The following is a 13189-nucleotide window of genomic DNA, read 5'->3' as shown; positions in this document are numbered from 1 at the left end:
CTGGAGAGAGTGTGGAAGAAAGGGAACCCTCCTACACTGTTGGTGGGAATGTAAATTGATACAGTCACTATGGAGAACAGTATGGAGGTTCCTTAAAAAACTAATAATGGAACTATCATATGATGCAGCAATCCCACTCCTAGGCATATACCTGGAGAAAATCATAATTTGAAAAGATACACGCACCCCAATGTTCATTGCAGCACTATTTACAATAACCAGGACATGGAAGCAACCTAAATGTTCATCAACAGAGGAATGGATAAAGAAGAGGTGGTACATATATACAATGGAATATTACTCAGTCATAAAAAAGAACAAAATAATGCCATTTGCAACAACATGGATGGACCTGGAGATTGTCATACTGAGTGAAGTAAGTCAGACACAGAAAGACAAATATATGATACTGCTTACATGTGGAATCTAAAAAAAGGGTGCAAATGAACTTACAAAACAGAAGCAGAGTCACAGATGTAGAAAACAAACATATGGTTACCAGGGGGTAAGGAGGGTGGGGGAGAGAGATAAATTGGGAGATTGGGATTGACATATACACACTACTATATATGAAATAGATAACTAATAAAGACCTACTGTATAGCACAGGGAACTCTACTCAATATTCTGTAATGTCCTATATGGGAAAAGAATCTTTAAAAAGTGGTTACATGTATATGTATAACTGATTCACTTTGCTGTACACCTGAAACTAACACAACATTGTAAATCAACTATACACCAATAAAAATTTAAAAAGAAAGATCAATCCAATAAATACATTTAGTTTTAACTCACTACCTGGACCTTATTTTTTCTCTTTTTTGCCATGAAACAACAGAAGTATCTTCAAGGGTATTTACTGTCCTGTGGACATTCCTCCGGATCAGCATTTAGAAACCACTGAACTAGGGTTCAGCCAATTCCTCAAAAGCTTGGTCCAGGTTACCTCTACCTTCTTCTGAGTAACTAATGGCTTCAGGGGATCCTACTTTGGCTGTCTTTGAACATTAATACCTATAAATAATAGATACAAATAATAATACCTATAAAATACCTAAAGGCTTCTGCCAAGCCTCTAACAGTCCTTCCAGCCATTAAATGATTAATTCAATTCAAACTCATTGACAAACTCTGATTGAATAACCTCCATGTACCAGATAACAGGCGAAGTACTAGAGATGAAAAGTTCTTCACTATAGGATGGACATCTCATCTATTACCCAAACAGGGACACTTCAGAGAGTGAAAGGGGGCTCTTTTAATATTTATGGCAGGAAAATTGACCTAAGAAATTTAAGACATATACTCACTCTGCTTAAGGAGATCACAAATTGGTAAGTAGCATGATCAAACTGTTATGAAAACTCAAATGAAAAAGCAATTAATTTGGGGGATGGGGAGGCTAAAGGATGGTGATCAGGGGACACTTCCAAAGAAAGTAAGGTTTTAATTAAATCTCAAAGAACTACTAGGATTTCACCCCAGGAAGAAAATGAGAAATACACTTCAAGCAAAAGAACAGCAGAAAGCTCATTAAAATACTGGTTGCAGGGACTTCCCTGGTGGCGCAGTGGTTAAGAGTCCGCCTGCCAATGCAGGGGACACAGGTTCAATCCCTGGTCCAGGGGGATCCCACATGCCGCGGAGCAACTAGGCCCGTGCTCCACAACTACTGAGCCTGCACTCTAGAGCCTTCGAGCCACAACTGCTGAGCCCGCGTGCCACGGCTGCTGAAGCCCGCGCGCCTGGAGCCTGTGCTCTGCAACAGGAGAGGCCACCGCAGTGAGAGGCCCTCACACCGCAGCAAAGAGTGGGCCCCGCTCACCGCAGCTAGAGAAAGCCCGCGCGCAGCAACAAAAGACCCAATACAGCCAAAAATAAATAAATAAATAAATAAAATACTGGTTGCAATTCTAATATTACCAATTACAGTGGAAAATATTAAGGGTTTCTAAAATAAGCATTTGTTATAATTCTTTACCTTTGTGGAGCTTATAATTTTTTTTAAATGATAAAATAATTTTTTAAACACAAAATAATGGACAAGGCTTTCCCCTGACTATACAATACATATATAAGATTCAGATATTTTTAAAAACTGCCAGGAAAAAAAAAAAAAAAGGAAAGAGAGAGAGAGAGAGAAAGAGAAAAAAAAAAAAGGAGGGAGGGAATAAAGGGAAGGAGGGAGGGAGAAAGAAAGGAAATTTAACAGTGTAATTCAATGGGGTTCTTAATTTCCAACATGACAGTTTTCTGGATTCAAGATAGATTTCAAGGATGGATGTATAGAACTATATATGTCAGATTATGTTACAGATTCAAGGACCATATTTTCAATTCTACATGTTAACCAGGGCTGTGTTCCAAAGTGTGTTTCATTAGCTACCCACCTCAGAACTACTTGAGTGCTTACTAAAGTGCAGATTTCCAAGCCCAGTTTCAAAGTCCTGGAAATCTGCATTTTTAACAAGTTTAAGGAAAATTTTGCCTCCAGACTCCTGCCATTTAGAAACATATGAGGTTTGAAATATGTCCCCCAATTCACTTTGAGCTACCTCAACAACTTGAAGTAAAATGGCAGGATCATCTCAAAAGGAACTAAGGAAATGCTGTATCAGAGGAAACAACCAGAGATATGTTGGAAAATTAGTATATGGCATCATCTAGGTTAATAACTTGGCCACAAATGGCTCACTTGCTAAAACTATTTTGAGATCATAAAATTTTATAGTTGGAAGGGTCTATAGCATCATTTAGTGCAACCTTAGCTTGACCTCCATATTAAACCTGAGATTAAGGATTACGGAGACATTACCTGATATTTTACTTATTTTAAAATAGGAGAATTTTGCTTGCTTTTTCAAGAGTCATACAAAATAAAGACATATATAAAATGTATTCATTTTGCCAGAATAGTCAGTCTCCTGCCAGTTGAGAGAGTGCAAGTATAGCAGGCCTGACTTATTTTGCTGTAATTTAATCCAATTATCTAAAGCTCCAAATGCGGGGGGGGAAAAAACTCAGGTGAATAACTGGCTCTGTCTCACAGTTATTAAGTAGGTTAGGATGTGTCAATCATCCCATGCCCTGAGAAGGCAGTGAAGACACAATTTCAAATGTCATGCTTTTGCTTGCAGTGAGCCACACAAAGGTTAGTGAATTTTAAACATATTTGTATGCTTAATAAGTACAGATTCTTCTGCACACATGCCATAGAAGCCCAAGTACATTTTGCTTATTTCTGTGTTATGTTTACAGAATCATCTAACATGACTCAAATCACAGAACACCATAAAAAATGAGATCTTTTTTTGTATGAAAGGTGGCCCGTAGAAATAAACATTTGACCAAAAGCTAAACAGATTTAACCAAGACTGTCCACCAAAAATACACAAAATTCAATCCTCAGTAAGAGAGGGAAAGTAGTTTCTTTTTTTAGAGCACATAGCTAATAAAATTTGTTTTCATTGGGAAAATAAGGTTTTTAATCACACACTGCTATAATCTCTCCAACACTTGCATCTCTCTCCTTGCTCTCAGTGGAAATTCACCTTTCACTGAGCAATTAGAAACAATCCTAAAAGAATGCCCACAAGCTCTGACCACAGCACAAGCACATCTGTGCTTATCAATGCTGGCTTCTCTCTAATATGGATGTGTATCCATTCCTCTCACAGGGCCAAGCCCTCCACTCTTATCATCCTCTTATCTTCTCAACAGCAATCACTCCAATGACTATTTCCCTTACATTCTCAATGGTTTTTCCTCTCTACCAGATTATAAAAATCTATAATATTGCACATCAAAGAAATGGAAGGAAAGAAGGAAGGAAGGGAATGAGGGAAGGAAGGAGGAGAGGGGAAGCGAGAGAAGGGAACAAGGGATAAGTAAAGAAAAACCATTGCATACCCCTCTCATACTTCTCTTGTTACTGAGAGGTCAGGCTTACCTTATCAGGACTAAATCTCCTTTAGGCTGGGCTCCCAGAAAAGAATTCGGTGTCCTCCTATGGAAACTGGGGAGCTAGTACTTATTATATTCAATCCTGGTCAACCAGAAACTTGAACCTCAGCCCTGTGAGCAGTTGAGGCAGGGGTTGAAGGAACTGGGCGGAAATGAAAATATCACGGCAGCCCTACTCACATCAAGAGAGGAGCTGGTACAGCTTTAAAGCCCTACAGCCTGGAGCTTCCCTGGTGGCGCAGTGGTTGAGAATCTGCCTGCTAATGCAGGGGACACGGGTTCGAGCCCTGGTCTGGGAAGATCCCACATGCCGTGGAGCAACTAGGCCCATGAGCCACAACTACTGAGCCTGTGTGTCTGGAGCCTGTGCTCCACAACAAGAGAGGCCGCGATAGTGAGAGGCCCGCGCACCGCCATGAAGGATGGCCTCCGCTTGCCACAACTAGAGAAAGCCCTCGCACAGAAACGAAGACCCAACACAGCCAAAAATAAATAAATTAATTTATTAATTAAATCCATGTTAAAAAAAAAAAAAAAGCCCTACAGCCTAATGTCAAAGTTCCTCTCCTTGAGTCTGACACTCAGCCCTGCTAGATATCTGTGTACTGCCCTAAATGCAATGGGCAGTGCGGGTTCATGTCCTGATACTGGTCCTGCCCCTAGGAGTTCTCCCCCAACAAACACTGCTCATCAAGCCTGGTACATATGCTGTCTGGGAATCCGTTCAACATGGCTGGGACAACAGTACCATTCTCCTGTTCATAGCAAATTCCTCAATAGTTACCCATACTGTTGCTTCTGTTTTTTATCTTCTTATTCTCTTTTGAACCCTCTCCAGAAAGCCTTTTCTATTCTTCTGAACAACTCACAAGATGGTCAACAATGACGCCCAGTTGCCAACTTCTGTCCTTATTTAAAAGACCTATCAATGGCTTTTGACTCCACTCGCCCCTCCCTCCTCCCTGAAGCAGTTACTTCACTTGGCCCCTGAAAGACCACTCTTTAGGTTCCCTGTACCTCACTATCTCACTCCTCCTCAGCCTTCACCTCAGATTCCTCCAACCTCTAACTCTGGAAACACCCCAGGCCTCAGCTCTCAGAACTTCTCTATCTAAATTACTCCCTAAATGATCTCTTCCAGTTTCCTGTCTTTAATGGTATTAAATACCAATTTCATGTTGACAACTCCCAAATCTACATGTCCAGCTATGACCTTTTTCTTGGAACTAAATACTAATCTCTAATGTCCAAACTGGATTTATCCCAAAACAAACTGCCAAGTTCCCTACCAAACTCTCTTTTCTGCAGCCTTACCCTTCTGAGTTGCTCAGGCCAAAAACCTTGAAAACATCTTTACTTGCTTTATTTCATACCCAACATCCAATACATCAGGATATTCTGTCACCCCTGTCTCTAAAACATGGCAAAAATCGAATCACTTTCCATATCCTCTATTGCTATCACGCTGATCCAAACCATCATCGCCCATTGCCTGGATACGAACTAGCTCATTACTACAGTGTTTCTCCATTTCGGCACCTTGACAGTTATTCTTATAGCATCCAGACTAATCCCTTCACAAGAAAATAAGATCAGGTCACTTTTGTTTTTATGACTTTTTATTGACTTCCATCCCACTCAGAGTAAAACCCAAAGGCATATAATGGCCCCCAAGGCCCTGTAAGACCTACATCTTCCCACTTCCTTGCTCGTATCTGCTAATCTCCTGGCCATATAGGCCTCCTTGCTGTCTCTGGAGCACACTCTGGCCGCAGGACACTTGCCCTTGCTCTTCCTTCTGCCTGAAACATTCTTTCAACAAATGCGGATATGGCTCATTCACCCCTTCTTTAGGTCTCCAGGGTGGCTTCCCCAACTGCAATATGTAAAATGGCTACTACCATCCACACTCCCCATCCTGCTCTGCTTTTTTCTCCATAGTACTTATTACCACTTGACATACTACATCATTTTTAATTGTTATCTATTCCTCTTCTAGAAAACAAACTCCATTAAGGCAAGGACTTTGCTTTGCTCTCCAGTGTGACCCCAGGACCTAGGATAACAACAACCTTAGTGTACGTGATCATTGTATATTTGTGAATAACTATATAAATATTAAAATGGTTAACAAATTAAGCCATGTTTCTTTATATTTCAATTGCAGTGTGACTAAAAATGCAATTATTTAATATTCCAAAGAAAGGTTTCATTTTGTCATGTAAGAGATTACTCTGAGATGGCTGATTAAACATTTCATTTCTGAAACTAAATCTCTATCCTTGGGTCACTATTTTCAAACAACCTTTCAGCTCTTTTGAAAGAACCTCACATAGATTACTATTTACTCTTTTTATTTTTTCATGACATTCTCAAAGATCAAGTAAAAAACACATGTCAAAGCAATTTCTCCCTGCTCTTTCTGATTAAAATCAATATTCTCCCTGCTCTTAACAGCAGTAAAAATCAACACAACAGTTTCTGTTAACTCAATAGAATGTCAAGTGATATCTTAGTGTATTGTTACCAGCAGAGATATCAGCAGAGGACTACCAACAGCCTATAATCATTGCTGTTTTATTATCTACAAAATGTCATATGTGCATGTGGCATTTTACAAAACAACACAGTGAAAACAAAGCTCATGTCTCAAGCAGCTTAGAGTTTATTTAGACAAAGAACTAAAGAACAGGGAGGCAAAACTCAAAAGGAGGGCCTGCTATTGTTGAGAAAAGAATACAATTGATCCAAGTGGTTAGGGCAGGGAGGTGATTTTCATTCCTAGTCTGTGAATGTGTAGCTTGATTCTGCTCTTTGCATCACAAACAACAGCTATAACCTTAACTGGTTTTCTCAAAACACTCTTCCTGTCGGTCATGGAGAAGAGAGCTCAGGACATACCCATCAGAAAATACAGTTAGAAATGTCCAACAACAATATAAAGCCACAACCCACCAATAGCTGCTAGCAATATCTTGTAATATTTTATTATTTAAAGAAAACTGACCTTTCCCAAGAAATCTTATAAAAACTGTATTGAGCTTAGCCTAATAGTGAATTTCTAAGTTTACATAATTTAGAACATCTAATTAAAGATATTTACAATAGGGTTATTAGTAACAGTTAATAGTAACATTTCAGTTACTAAGAAATGATTGTACAAATATGTAAAAATGTGCACTAAAAGGACTAAATATGGTAACAAAAAAAATTTGGAAACAACCTAAATGTCCAAAAGAAATTGTTTGAAAGGATTGGATAAATAAATTAAATCTAGCCCACACTACATTCTAGAATACCATTCAGTCATCAAAAATGGAGCTTTGTATCTATATTTATTGTTATAGAAAAGTTTTTTTTTTTAATTACAAGGCAGCATGTATCTAATGGTCCTATTTTGACATATATATACACATACTCACATTTACCCACATATAGAGACTCACTCACACACTTCATATGTATGAATCCACATACAGAGAATGTGAAAGACAGTGAGAATGTGTGTGATAGAGAAAAGATGAGGGGCCAGAAGCTAAAATAAAAGACAGGTAGGGAACCCCTTACAGACAGAGTGGAGAAAAGCATGCCCACCAAAGACACCCACAGAATGGTCTGAGCTATACAGATTGAGTTACACCCAAAGAGATTCATACAGACAGGAAAAAGTATGAAAGGATATATACTAAAAGGTTAAATAGTGGTTCAGTCTGAGTGGAGAGGTTATAAGTAATTTTCACTCTACCTTTCTATATTACTTGATTTTTTTTACTATGAAAATTTATAACTTTAATAATCAGAAATAATAATCAAAAATAATAAAATATAAAGCTACTTATTAAAAAGAACACTGGAACTCAAGAATGAAATAGACACACTTCAAACACAGAAATAAACAAAATCCTCAAATTTTTAAGTGCTAAAATTTAATGAAAATATCAATTACTCTTTAAAATCCTAAAAGTTTTGGTCTCTACTAATTTAATAATGTATCTTAGTGAAGTTATAAGAAAAAGCATGGAGCCTGTCCTCCAAGTGCTTTTTAATTTATTCTGTAAGACCCAGTGTATGCCAACAACGAAGTTACTTCTCATTCAGAATATTATTTCCATATGAAAATAGCACATACATATTTGTATTTCATCTTTTCTTTAAATCTCAGAACTTCAAAGCCTTGAGGCAATTTCAACATATCTAAGTAGGAACAAAGATAATCACCATCATGTCATCCAAATCAGATATAGAAGGAAGTTTTTCAGGGAGAAACAGAATTCTTGATCAGAATTATATAGTTCTTAAAAGTAGCTTTAGACAGATCCAAATATAAGGAAAAGTTTGCAAAGGTGGCACACAATTTTTGCTTTAGAAAAGATCAGAAAACGTCTACAACTTTAGCAAATCATAAAATAAGTCACTCTATATGCCCAAGAGAAATGAAAAAATGAACTATTTTTAATTCACCAAATTATGATTTTTAATTCTTTTACCAAACTACAAGGAATTCATTAGTCTGAAAGGCAAAACTAAAGATAATCATTTTTTTAGTATAAAAAACACTGATATATGAGGTTTTATTTCTGAGTTTAAAAATCAGTAACTTTTAATTCACTAGAGAAACTAGAAATCAATAATACAGCAAAGCCTAATGATTTTCCACTTAAATTTCTTATTCATATAAATATAGCCATGTACATTAAAATAAGAATGTCAGATTTCTCAATATCAAACATAATGCTTAGAGGATTATAGATTAGATGTTTCATTTTTAACAAAACTTGGGCTAAACTTCATTTAAAGTCTTGTTATTCTGTTTATTTTTATTTTTATTTGGCTGCACCACATGGCATGCTGGATCTTAGTTCCCCAACCAGGAATTGAACCTGTGCCCCCTGCAGTGGAAGCACAGAGTCCTAACCACTGGACCGCCAGGGAATTCCCTTGTTATTCTAAATATATTTTCAAATACATGAGTAGAATAATTCTGAGCCACTGGAAGTTTATTAGTAAATGTTATTTACAGAAACCACAATAATTCTCTTAAAATTCACAGTATCACTACTTGCTCAAAATAATTTAGTGGTATTTCACTGCCTTCAAATTAAAATAGTGAAATTAAACAACTGTGATTTTCCAACCAATTGTTCACTATTTGTTAATTTCATTCATGAGATTTATTCATTCATTGTGATCTTTTAAATTTTTTACCATTCACATACATGTTTACTGTCATCTAAGTTGAACTATAATATCAATAATCAAGTAGGTGTATAATACTAAAGTATATATCAGAAATGAGAGCTGTAAAAAAAGACAAAAGAGATCCCCTGGGCTCAGTATCAGGGAGCCTGATCTAGTAAATTGACTGTAGGGCCCAGGCATCCAAAATTTCGAAAGCACCTCAGAAGATCCTGATGCAGCAAGTTTATTAAAAGACTTTGGAAACTTCTAGATCATTGCCCTGGCTATACCACCTCATAGTTTTATATTATACTTTGCAGTTTTCAGGGTGCTTCATATAAATTAACCTAATTGATTCGTGCCCCACTGCATTCAATGATCTTTCCACTGCCACTTCTCAGCACATTCTGGTCCTCTTTTGAACTCTACTTATTTTATACACAAAATACTTTGGCACAATTCCATATAGGGTCTTGAAAAACATGTAAATATCTTGGTGTACAAAGGTGTTGTCTCTCTAACTCCACAGGTAGAGATATTATCTAGCACCCTTCTGGTTATCTTTCCTCTCCTGCATGCTCATCACCTGTGTCCATACCCCAGAACCGCCCCCCACCCTTCCCTTCACCATTTCTCTATCTCTCATTACTGCACAGCTAACCTCCCTCTCAATTCTTTCCAATACTGGAGCTCCCAATTCCATCACACTCTTCTGCATCCTCAGTGGCTTTACTGGATGTTCTTCCCATTCCTGTGCTTAAATAAAAACAGAGGTCTTCTCTTAGGATAGGGCTTTTCTTCCAACTCTTCTGAATGGAAGATGCCCACATGCTGATGACCCCCACACACCAGGAAAAGGAGATGGCATACACATTTTTTTATCCCACTGGCACTTCCATATTAATTCACTCCACTTAAGTGTGAAAAGAAAACATTCCTCCTTTGATTTTCATACCATCAAACAACTCTAACTTCTCCCCTTTCTAGTGGTGCCACTTCAATTCACTGCACATACATTGCAGATGTTACCATCTAGATCATTTAAATTACATCCAGCTTTTATCCAGAGGGACACTAATATAAATGGAGAGCCTCTTAATCTCTTGACCTGGGCAACTGCTGTTGCCTTTACCTTCACTCCTCTTCAATATTCCTCTTTTAAGATCATGTAATGAGCCTTATCAACCTGTGAGAAGTCTTCTATCTCTGAAGAAAGGAATTCAACAGCCAGCTTCCTGGTCACATGATCCTACTTAGCAATGGTCCCTGGGTCTTGACTCCACCCCAGACTTTCTCTCCTGATACATTTTCTCTTTGGGAAATCTCAGTCGTGCCAATAGATTCAACTTCCTCTTGTATTCTGATAACCACTAAATCTATCTTTCTAACCCAGATTGCTCCACCAAACTACAGGTCTACATGGTTATCTCTACTGCAAAAAAATTTTTAAGTTGCCTCATAAACACTTTAAACTCATAATCAAAGCCCAAATTTTCTCATCCACCTTCTCAAAACTAGTCCTTTTTTCTAAGTTCCAGTTAATCAGAGTAACGATACAATCATCTACCAGGTAACCAAACACCTGTGAGAATCATCCTAGATCCACCTCTCTTCACGCTGCCACACAATGATCAAGTTCTGTATATTTTACCAACGAAATATTTCTTTTATCCTCTCTTGATCTATGGCCTCAACTCTCACCTTCACAATTATATTAACTTCCAAACTCAATGATTCTAAAACTTTTTTATATAAGGACCACTTGATGTGCATGTTAAAAAAATGCAGATTTTTATGCCCCTTACACAGAAATACTGTTTGGTTGCCTGGAATCTCTTTTTTTTTTAATAAATTTATTTATTTTATTTATTTATTATTTTTGGCTGTGTTGGGTCTTCATTGCTGCACGGGGGCTACTCTTAAGTGTGGTGTGTGGGCTTCTCATTGCAGTGGCTTCTCTTGTTGCGAAGCACGGGCTCTAGGTGCATGTGCTCAGTAGTTGTGGTACGCAGGCTCAGTAGCTGTGGCATGTGGGCTCAGTAGTTGTGACGAACGGGCTTAGCTGCTCTGTGGCATGTGGGATCTTCCCAGACCAGGGCTCGAACCCATGTCCCCTGCATTGGCGGGCGGATTCTTAACCACTGCGCCACCAGGGAAGCCCTGGAATCTTCATTATTAACAAATTACTTCATCCTTTGCAGATGCTTCAAATTCTGGTGACCCATTTAATCACACTTTGGGAAGCACTGAACTATTTGGTCTCCCTGTTTCCTATTATCCCTCTTCATTCCATCTCTCTCCTACTCACACCCTCACACTCTCCCTTAAGCCTGATCATCATGAAGAGCAGAGAATTTTATTTTCTTCTAAGATGTTCTCCCATGTACACGGTATAGTGATACACCATCTTGTAGGCAATATTCCCCATAAACACACACTCCCACGGGAATATACAACACTGTCCACAAGGTTCAAGGACAAATGGAGAAAACTGTCTCAGACGTCCGCTTCAGTGTCTCTCTCTGAGCCTCTCTCTTTGTCTAGAAGTGAAGCAAGTCTGTACATGCACCATGAAGCATGCAGCAAGAGGTCCACACTGCAGGGACAGTATGCAGGTAGAAATGTGAAAAGGACTATTCCAGAAAGAGATTGTTTTATTTATTTTCTTTCTTTCTTTCTTTTTCTTTCTGGCTGCATCAGGTCTTAGTTGCGGCAAGCGGGATCTTTCGTTGCGGTGCGGGCTCTTCATTGTGGTGCGCAGGCTTCTCTCTAGTTGTGGCGTGTGGGTTTTCTCTCTCTAGTTGTGGCGTGCAGGCTCCAAGGTGGGTGGGCTCTGTAGTTGTGGCGCATGGGCTCTGTAGTTTGCGGCATGAGGGCTCTCTCCTTGAGGAGCACAAGCTCAGTAGTTGTGGCACGTGGGCTTAGTTGCCTAACAGCATTTGGGATCTTAGTTCCCCAACCAGGGATTGAACCCGCGTCCCCTGCATTGGAAGGCGGATTCTTTACCACTGGACCACCAGGGAAGTCCCTAGAAAGAGATTTAAACCTTGACCAAGAAATGTGGGTTTTAAGAAATAAAAAGCCAGGAATTGAAGCCCCAGATACTGAAAAAAGTTTGTTGTTTCGCTCCACCTCTCTTTCTATAATATCTTGGTTTGGAAAGTAAACTTGGTCTGTAGATAAGCTTTGGTTCAATCATAAAGGAGCCCTCAGAGAATCTCTCTGCCCAACCCACTCACCCTATTATAGAGAATATCTATTGTTTTCCCTCTCAGAATCAATTTTCACCTCATCCTAAGAACAGCCCCTAGATATCCTTTTAGGCAGCAACCTCTCACAGCTTAGAAATATCTGAGAAAATAAAACCAGTGCTCAGCTGGTGACTAAAAAGAAGGCATGTATGAACTGCTTTAAGGCATGATATGAGTTTAAGTGTCAGTATCCCACTGGAGAAAGATGTTGTTACACACTATCTTCCCCTTGCATTAACTGGTTACTAATCTTGCTTTTATCCCCCAGAGTTTTATTGACTGTTATTAATAGGATAGCCCTTTAAAAATAATTCTGAGTAGCTAAAATGATTTGCCCTCCAAGAAGAAACAAGGAACTGCTTTCTTCTCTCTTTAATATGAGTGTTGTTCAGGTTAAGATGGAGACGTATCCACCTACAAGGGACACATCCCTTAGCTGCTCCTCAGGCTGTTGCTCTGAAGATAATTTCACACGCCATATTTCGGACACCATGACCTTGACCCCAGAATGACTGCTATCATATTTTGACAAGATTTCTTGTTAAAGTATTCACTCTTCAACCCCAGATAATGGCTTTTTTAAGGTACATCTCCTTGTCTGTAATAATGGTTAAAAAGAGAAAAAAAGAAAGAACATTTTCTTCTTAGCTATTCTACTCTCATTTTCCACATTTATAAGGTAAGAGAACAGACAAGGTAATTTATAAAGTTTCTTTGGCTCTAATAACCCCAAATTTGAAAACACACTAAGCATTTCAGTTGGCAGCACAGCCAGGTAGAATGACCTCTCATCA

General features: G+C 38.6%; 1 protein-coding gene and 1 long non-coding RNA gene across 7 annotated transcripts in view; one reads left to right on the top strand and one right to left on the bottom strand.

The window, feature by feature from the left end:
• Window positions 1–4463, top strand: part of LOC309632550 — a 385961-nt gene extending 381498 nt beyond the window's left edge. Inside the window, exon 2 of the long non-coding RNA XR_014246975.1 lies at window positions 4192–4463. This is a non-coding gene — a long non-coding RNA (uncharacterized lncRNA). The remainder of the gene's footprint in view (window positions 1–4191) is intronic.
• Window positions 1–13189, bottom strand: part of LOC309632498 (uncharacterized protein) — a 615011-nt gene that overhangs the window by 584307 nt on the left and 17515 nt on the right. The window lies entirely within an intron of this gene.

This window comes from Balaenoptera borealis (assembly GCF_965194805.1).
Source record: "Balaenoptera borealis genome assembly, chromosome: 7".
NCBI classification, from domain to species: Eukaryota; Metazoa; Chordata; class Mammalia; order Artiodactyla; family Balaenopteridae; genus Balaenoptera; species Balaenoptera borealis.
The sequence above is the reverse complement of the archived record's forward strand: the minus strand, read 5'-3'. Positions and strand labels throughout refer to the sequence as shown.